We start from the raw sequence: 8,586 nt of genomic DNA on the forward strand, positions 1-8,586 counted from the left end.
GAAAATTCCAAAACTTTTCAAAATATTGTATTTTATGTGAAAATACTCAGGATGATCTTGCAGGCATGTCCTTGAAACATCTCCTACAACTAAAACCAGTGCTAGTATACCCAACATCAAAAGAAATAGAGAGCAGTTATTCCCAGTCAATGTGTCCTGTGTTTCTCAAATTTAAGTAATCAGTTAGGGAGCTAGCTAAAATGCAGATTATGCTTCAGTAGATTCAGAGCCCAAGATTCTTCATTTCTAATGATACCAGGAGGACCTCACTTCGAGTGGCAAGGATTGAGAATGCCCCTCTTCTCATATCATTGCTATCTGACCCTGCCCTCCTTGCTATTGTTGATTTGCCCAGGGTAAGTACTTGTCATAACAAACTTATCAGAACTCTTCTCTAGGGCTTTTTGAACCAGAACTAGGGAAGATGATCAATGTCTCTCTGGCAGCAAAGCTATGTATTGTGAGGCTGAGGACTAGTCTCTGTACATTTTCCCTGCTGAAAGGGGTAAGTTGCTATGGGGTTATGAGGCCAATAGACCAAGAGATGGGCAAAAACCTGGCTACATTCGCATCCCTAGTTTCCCCAGTTCCCACAGAACCTGAACTCTAGGTGACAACCTCACCTTTGCAGCACAATGTGCCTAGTATCCTTCAATATATAAAAATATATGACTAACTTATTTGAGTTGGTTTTATTTGTCACATGCAGACAAAGAGTATGCCTAACACACTCAAACAATACAATTAATATTTCAGAAAATAATTTATCTCAATCCTCTTTTTTGAATTGAATACACCGTTCATTGTAACCTTTATACACAGAACCTATTTCCTAATTTTTGATTCTCACCTACTGGTCTGAGTCTAGCACCATCTAGCATCTGACATATTTGCTGACTTGAATTCATTTATCCATCCAAGCACAATTTATACCGTATGACAGGTACCATGCTGGAAGCTGGGACCGCATGGTCCCTGCTCTTCCAGTGGCTTACAGTTTGGTTAGGGAGGGACACAAAGTAATTTCATGTGATATGATATAATGTCATACAATTATAGGAGCATAAAGGAGAAAGATCACAGAAAAGGTGGCACCTCATATAAGTCTTGAAGGACAAATAGAAGGAGAAAAAGGAAATTCCAGTCAGAAAGAGCCAAATAGGCAAAGACATAAAAATGAGAGACAGAGTGTTCCATTTAGAAATGTAAACGTTTCAGTATGCCCAAAGCAGAAAGAAGAAAGGGCAGGGAGCTGTAAAGTAGGGAGGCAATGAGGAAGTAACTAAGCTACAAATCAAGGAAGGCCTTAAATAAAATGCCAAAGATCTTGAGCTTTTTCTTGTAGTCAACTGGGGAATGATAGTAAAATAGCTACAGCAGGACAAAATCATGTTTTGTTTAGGAAGATTATGCTGTAGAATATATTGAGAGAAGATAGAGACAGGAGTTCTGTTGGGAAAGAGGTTGCAATCTTTGAGCTAGTGAGCTACTATGCAAAATTATAATGAGGCAAAATAAAATCAGGGTCAACTGATTTTGTCTTTTTTGGAATTGTTATAAAATATAACATTATGATTTAAAATCTGGCTCTGTGGACAGCATATTACTACATCTTTTCACAAATCTGAGAGTCCCTGTCTTACTAAAAGTGAATTTAGTGAATTCACATGAGGTTTATTTGTTAAAAATTATTTCTGGCATCTTCTTTCATATTTTCTATCTCATGTATTTCCTTTTTGTTTCTTCTGTTCCCCTTCTTTCCTGACATCCATTAGGTTGACTGAATTTTACTCTGCTGGTTTGAAAATGATACATTGTGCTTTTAGACTTCTGGTGGTCATCTCTACTGATTAAGACCCATTATTATACTTATTATTCATGTATGTATTCCTATAGTAATAGAATTCAAAAGCTTATCAATATCTATTGTTCCCTCATCTCCTCACTTCCAACAAAAATGCCTTAGCAGCCTCTTATCTCTCTCTGCACTCCAATACCAACCTCCCTTTTGTTGATATTTTCTAGAGTTTAAATTATAAATTGATAGATTTTTGTCGTTGTTGTTCATTGCTTATTTAGACAGGAAATTTTACTAAATTATTTACCAGCATTTAGTTACCAAAACTTATTTTTTTTAATGTTCCAAGTTTTTGTTTAAATTCTAGGTAGTTAACGTACAATGCTATATTAGTTTCAGGTATAGAATTTAGTGACTCATCACTCACATACAGCACCCAGTGTTCATCACAACAAGTGTCCTCCTTAATCCCCACCACCCATATCTTTTTGATTCATCTTTATTTATTTTGCTTGCTGGAGAATTTCCTCCAAAAGTGTTTTTAAAGTGTGTATTAGGTAATCTAATATTTCTGACATTATTTTTATTTCACTCTAATATTTAAGTGTTAATTTAAAATATTAGGTTTATGGACATTTAGGCTCTTTCCATAATTTGACTATTGTTGAAAGCTATAAACATTGGGGTACAAGTGCCCCTATGCATCAGTACTCCTGCGTCCCTTGGGTAAATTCCTAACAGTGCTAATGCTGGGTCATAGGGTAGATCTATTTTTAATTTTTTGAGGAACCTCCACACTGTTTTCCAGAGTGGCTGCACCAGTTTTCATTCCCACCAACAGTGCAAGAGGGTTCCCATTTCTCCACATCCTCGCCAGCATCTATAGTCTCCTGACTTGTTCATTTTGGCCACTCTGACTGGCGTGAGGTGATATCTGAGTGTGGTTTTGATTTGTATTTCCCTGATGAGGAGCGACGTTGAGCATCTTTTCATGTGCCTGTTGGCCATCCGGATGTCTTCTTTAGAGAAGTGTCTATTCATGCTTTCTGCCCATTTCTTCACTGGATTATTTGTTTTTCAGGTGTGGAGTTTGGTGAGTTCTTTATAGATTTTGGATACTAGCCCTTTGTCCAATATGTCATTTGCAAATATCTTTTTCCATTCTGTTGGTTGCCTTTTAGTTTTGTTGATTGTTGTATGGAACCCAATTGGACAATAAATTTCATATTAAAAAACAAATAAATAAAATAATAAAATAAAATATTAGGTTTAATTTTTTCTTTCAATATTGTGAAAATAGTATTCCTTTGCTTCTTGCACTTAGGATTTCTGTTGAGAAGTCTGAGCTAGATGGGTAGGTGGTCATCATAAGAGTACAAAGGATAGCCAAAGCCATGTGTGTGAGTGTGATCACTAGCTGCAACATAGAGAGGGAGAAGAGAAGGGAGCCAAGAATGAACTCTTGAAAAAAGCCAACACTTAAGGGGGAAGAGGGGTAAAGAAAAGGGGCATTGTGAACTAGACTGAGAAGGAAAAGCCAGAGATTTGCAAATACAATCAGGAATGCATCATGTAAACCAAGAAAAGAGGCAGTTTCAAAAAAAAAAAAAGAAAAGGAATGATCAACAACATCAAATATTACAGAGAAGTCAAGTAATATTAAATACTCCAAATTGTTCACTGCATAAAACAATATATCCAAATTACAAGATTTTCTTTTCTGAGATGAGAAAGGTTTGTATCACTTTTAAATGCTGTTGAGAGGGAGTAGAGATCAGTAGGAAGCCAGTAGAGAGGGAGAAAGGGAAAAGAGAGGGGAAAGGATGTTTTGTTAAGTTCTTGGAGGAGACTGGAGGACAAAGAGCACAGGTACATGTATATTAAAAGGTAATTATCAGTGTTTTCTGGGGAATGAGGAAAGAGACAGTCTAAATAAAGGTATATTTGTAGATGTAAAAGCAAGCATTTGGAGGAGTTCTATTTTCATTGTGAAATTTTGCTGATAGATAAGGAGTTAGGTGAATTAGGACCAGTATTTTGGATATCCCTTTAGACCAAAGAACAAAAACATCTTCTAGAGAAAACAATAGGTTATTAAACATGTAGTTGAAACATTATATTTATTTTTCACAACTCTTTTTATTAAAGGTCTTATTTTGATTCCAGTTAGTTAACATACAGTGATATATTAGTCATTAGGTATATAGTGATCCCAAACTTTCATCCAACACCCCGTGCTCATCACAGCAAGTGCACTCCTTAATCCCCATCACCTATTTAACCCAGCCCCCCCATCCGCCTCCCTTCTGATCACCATCAGTTTGTTCTCTATAGTTAAATGTCTGTTTCTTGGTTTGCCTCTTCTTTTTCACAACTCTTAAAGGCAATTAAAGCAATATTTCTTCTTGTAAGGCCATTTTGATTTGTGTTTCTGGTGAGGGAAGTTGTCAAGTGTAAAATTTAGTTCCTGTTCTTGGCTCTGTTTCTTGTCATATAGACAAAGTCGGCCTTCATAGGAAAGAATGGAAGTGACTCTGAGAGAAGTAGCAACAAAGAAAGGAAAGATAATGTTTAAGTCCTTGGTTTTGGTTGCTCATAAAAACTAGCTGCATCTTGACCTTACCATAATTCCTTGTTCAGTCCTTTTTAGGATTCTCCGAGTAAATAACTTCCACTTAATTCCTTAAACCAATTTGAGGTAAATTTCTATTTGTTGGAACAGAGAGTTCAGACTAGTGAATGATTAGTGCAAATGAACCAGACAGAAAGAAGCATTTTAGGAGTTCAAAAGAGAGATTTCTTTGGTCTAGGGAGTCAAGAAAGATTTAATGACTTTACTTGAGGTGGGACAAGGACTAGTTCAAGTATGCAGAGCTAGATAAGCAGCCATCATGACAAATGTAAGAGGTGAGGGGCACCTGGGTGGCTCAGTTGGTTAAGCATCCAACTTCGGCTCAGGTCATGATCTCACAGTTTGTGGGATCCAGCCCCGCATCGGGCTCTGTGCTGACAGCTTAGAGCCTGGAACCTGCTTCAGATTCTGTGTCTCCCTCTCTCTGCCTCTCCCAGCTCACACACACTCTCTCTCTCTCAAAAATAAATAAACATTAAAAAAATTTAAATACTAAAGGTGAATAAACTTAAAATGAACTTGAATCTACAGGTAAAAGTAAATGTGTAGGACAAAATAATGGCCTCCCAAAGATGGGCATGTCCCACAACTGTGAATGTGTTACCTAACATGGCACAAGGGACTTTGCAGTTATAATTAAATTAAGAATCTTGGGGCGCCTGGGTGGTTCAGTCGGTTAAGCGTCCAACTTTGGCTCAGGTCATGATCTCACGGGTCATGGGTTCGAGCCCCACATTGGGCTCTGGGCTGACAGCTCAGAGCCTGGAGCCTATTTCAGATTCTGTGTCTCCCTCTCTCTCTGACCCTCCCCCACTTGCACTCTGTCTCTCTCTGTCTCAAAAATAAATAAACATTAAAAAAATTTTAACTGAGGATCTTAAAACTTGGAGATTATCCTGGATTTCCAGGTGGAGCCAATATAATCACAGGGGTCCTTATAAGGGAAATAGGGTGGGAGAAGAGGCAGAGAAGAGGTGATGATGGGAACAGAGACACAGAGAAACTTGAAGATGCAATACATTTGGCCTTAAAAATGGTATAAGAGGCCATGAGCCAGGAAATGCATGTAATTTCTAGAAGCTGGAAAAGGCAATGAAACAGGTTTTCCCCTGCTGCCTTCAGAAGAAACTTACTCTATTGACACTTTAGCCCAGTGAGAACCATGTTGGATTTAGGACATCTAGAATCATAAGATAATGGATTTATGTGGCTGTAAGTCACTAAGTTTGTGGTAATTTGTTACAACACAAAGAGAAAACTAAAACAGTGGGACAGGAGTGATTTGATTTTAAAAGATGCCTCCATCCCCGTCATATTTAATCCTGATGTTCAGACTTTGCAACCTGGGCCAAGATGCTACACATATCCATCAGCAGGAATTTCACCTATCCAGCTTGAAACACAGAGCCTGTGTTCTATCAAAAGATAGTAATAAATAGATTTGTGGGTAAGTAAATGCTATATTCTAGTATAATTACTCCCAGTTCTCTGTTTCTAGGAACTACCCCCCCCCACCAAGTACCAACCCATACATACATACACACACACACACACACACACACAGAGAGAGAGAGAGAAAGAGAGATAAATGTGTGTGTGTGTGTGTGTGTGTGTGTGTGTGTGAGAGAGAGAGAGAGAGAGAGAGAGAGAGAGAGAGAGATTCATTACAAATCTTTTCTATCTAGATATATGCCTTTTTGAATTTGATGCCTCAAACTCAATTTGTCCAAAACTGAATTATTGAATTTGCTTCTGCCTATAACTCTTTAACCTGCTTTTTTCTTGTTTTCTTCCTTGCATGAGTGGGAGAAGGGAGTCCCAGCTCTCCACCAAGACAGCCAAGCCAGAAAACTAGAGTCAGCTGGTTCTCTCTCTCTTCAATCTCAGTCACCAAATTATAAAGAATGTATCCTGTAATTACCTCTCAAATCTATATCCCTCCTCTCTCTCCCTGCAGACACCACCGTATCTTGGGCTTTACACTCCTTTACCTGGGTCAGAGCAAAATCTTTTCATGAGCGGCCCTCTGGCACCAGCAGCAGGACACTCCAGCCACTGCCTGGCCCACCCTCTATCTCTCCCAGAGATCTACCTATCAGTACACTCTAACCAGGTCAAAGCTTTCCTTAAAAGTTTTCAGGGTTCTTCATCAACTCCCTGGTTAACCCCATGAAGCCTAAGTCCTTTACATGGCATTTCAGGTCTCTCACATAATCTCCCGGGGGCGGGGGGGGGGGGGGGGTACAATAGTGCCATGGTCACTACTTCAACTCTGACACCTGGCATATTATCAGGCATCTAGTAATGATTAAATAATTTTTTTAAATATATACTTCTCTATTTTCTCAGCCCCCATTCAGGCCACTCCCCACTTTATCCTTTACGATACAATACCAGACTTCTCATTGTTCCCCAGCTGGTCGATGCTATTTCAGCTGCATGGCTACAATTCCGTTCCCTCTGTCAGGAATGCCTGCTCCCCATTATTACAAGGAAAACACAGTTAACTATCAAAATCCTGTTGAGGCATTGCTTCTTGACGTTTTCTCAAACCACCTACCCCACAGGCCTCAAACTCTCTTCTCTGTACTTGTTCTAAACCTCACTTTTCTCATCACGAAATAAAAACATTTCTTAAGCACTTATCACATATCAAGTAATCTCCTAGGCAGTGGAGATTTAGCAGTGAAGAAAAAAGATAAAATCTCTTCCTTACATTCCACTGCTACTGCTTCCCTAGCCATGATTCTGATGCTGGCTAGAGTTAAAAGGAATTCACCATGTTCCAGTCTCTATTCTAAGCACTTTGCAATATGAACTCATCATTTCACCCTCACAATAAGCCGGTGAGGTAGAAACTGTTACTACTCCCATTTTTCAGATGAGGAAACTGAAGCACAGTTTTAGCAACTTATTTAAGATCATCAACTGGTAAAGATGACTCATCCAGCATTCAAATTCAGGCAATCTCATTCTAGAACCTGCACTCTCAACCACAATGTCATATATATTTGTTACATATTGCACTGCACTAAATTGCAATCATTGATTTCCATGTCTCTCTACCATGCTCATCTGTGACTTCGTTAAAGCCAAGGACTATATTTAATTTGCTTTTGTATTCCTAAAGCCTACCATAGTGCCTGCTTTATAGTTGGTGGGGACTCAAGAAAAGTTTGTTGAAATATTGGAAACTCCGGTTGCTCTCAAATTGCTGAATAAAGGAAAAAACATTGTGCTGAGTGCTAAACTTATTAACTTAAGTATGTGACATAAAATAAAAACGTTAAACCTTTATCCTCCTAAGTCCCTAATTTTTTATTCTACTAAAATATGCATGACTTAAAAATTTATGATTTTAACCACTTTAGATGTACCATTCTGTTGCATTAAGTACATTCATATTGTTGTGCAACTATCACCCCGTGTACATCTAGCACTTTTCATCTTCCAAAACTCAAACTCCATATCTATTAGACAACAATTCCCCATTCCCCCCCTTCCTCCTAGCCCCTGGAAACCACTGTTTTATTTCCTACCTCTATGAATTTGATTACTCTAGGTATATCATATAAGTATACCCATACAGTATTTGTCTTTTATGAATGGCTTATTTCACTTGGCATCATTTTTTTCAAGATTCATCCATGTTGTAGCATGTGTCAGAACTGCTTTATTTTTTAAAGATGAATAATATTATTCCATTGTATGTATACTCTGCATTTTGTTTGTCCATTCATCCATTGATGGACACTTGGGTTGCTTCCACTTTTGACTATTACAAATAATGCTGCTGTGAATATGAGTGTACCTATATCTGTTCAAGTCTCTACTTTTAACTTTTTGGGGTATATATCCAGGAATGGAATTGCAGGGTCACACGATAATTCTGTGCTTAATTTTTGAGGAGTCACCACAGAGTTTTCTATAGCAGCTGCATCATTTTACAGTTCCACCAGCAATACACAAGGAAGGATTCTAATTTCTCCCTCCCACCAATCGTTATTTTCTGCATGTGTGTGTTTTGATAATAGCATACCTATGGGTGTGAAGTGATATCTCATTGTGAAGTTCCTTGGATTTTTGGACCAACATTTATCTTCCTTGTCACTCTAAGTCCCCTCTAAATCTCACATTACTCTTGAGTCATAAACTG

Source organism: Prionailurus bengalensis, chromosome C1 (genome assembly GCF_016509475.1).
Source record: "Prionailurus bengalensis isolate Pbe53 chromosome C1, Fcat_Pben_1.1_paternal_pri, whole genome shotgun sequence".
In the NCBI taxonomy this organism is placed as follows: Eukaryota; Metazoa; Chordata; class Mammalia; order Carnivora; family Felidae; genus Prionailurus; species Prionailurus bengalensis.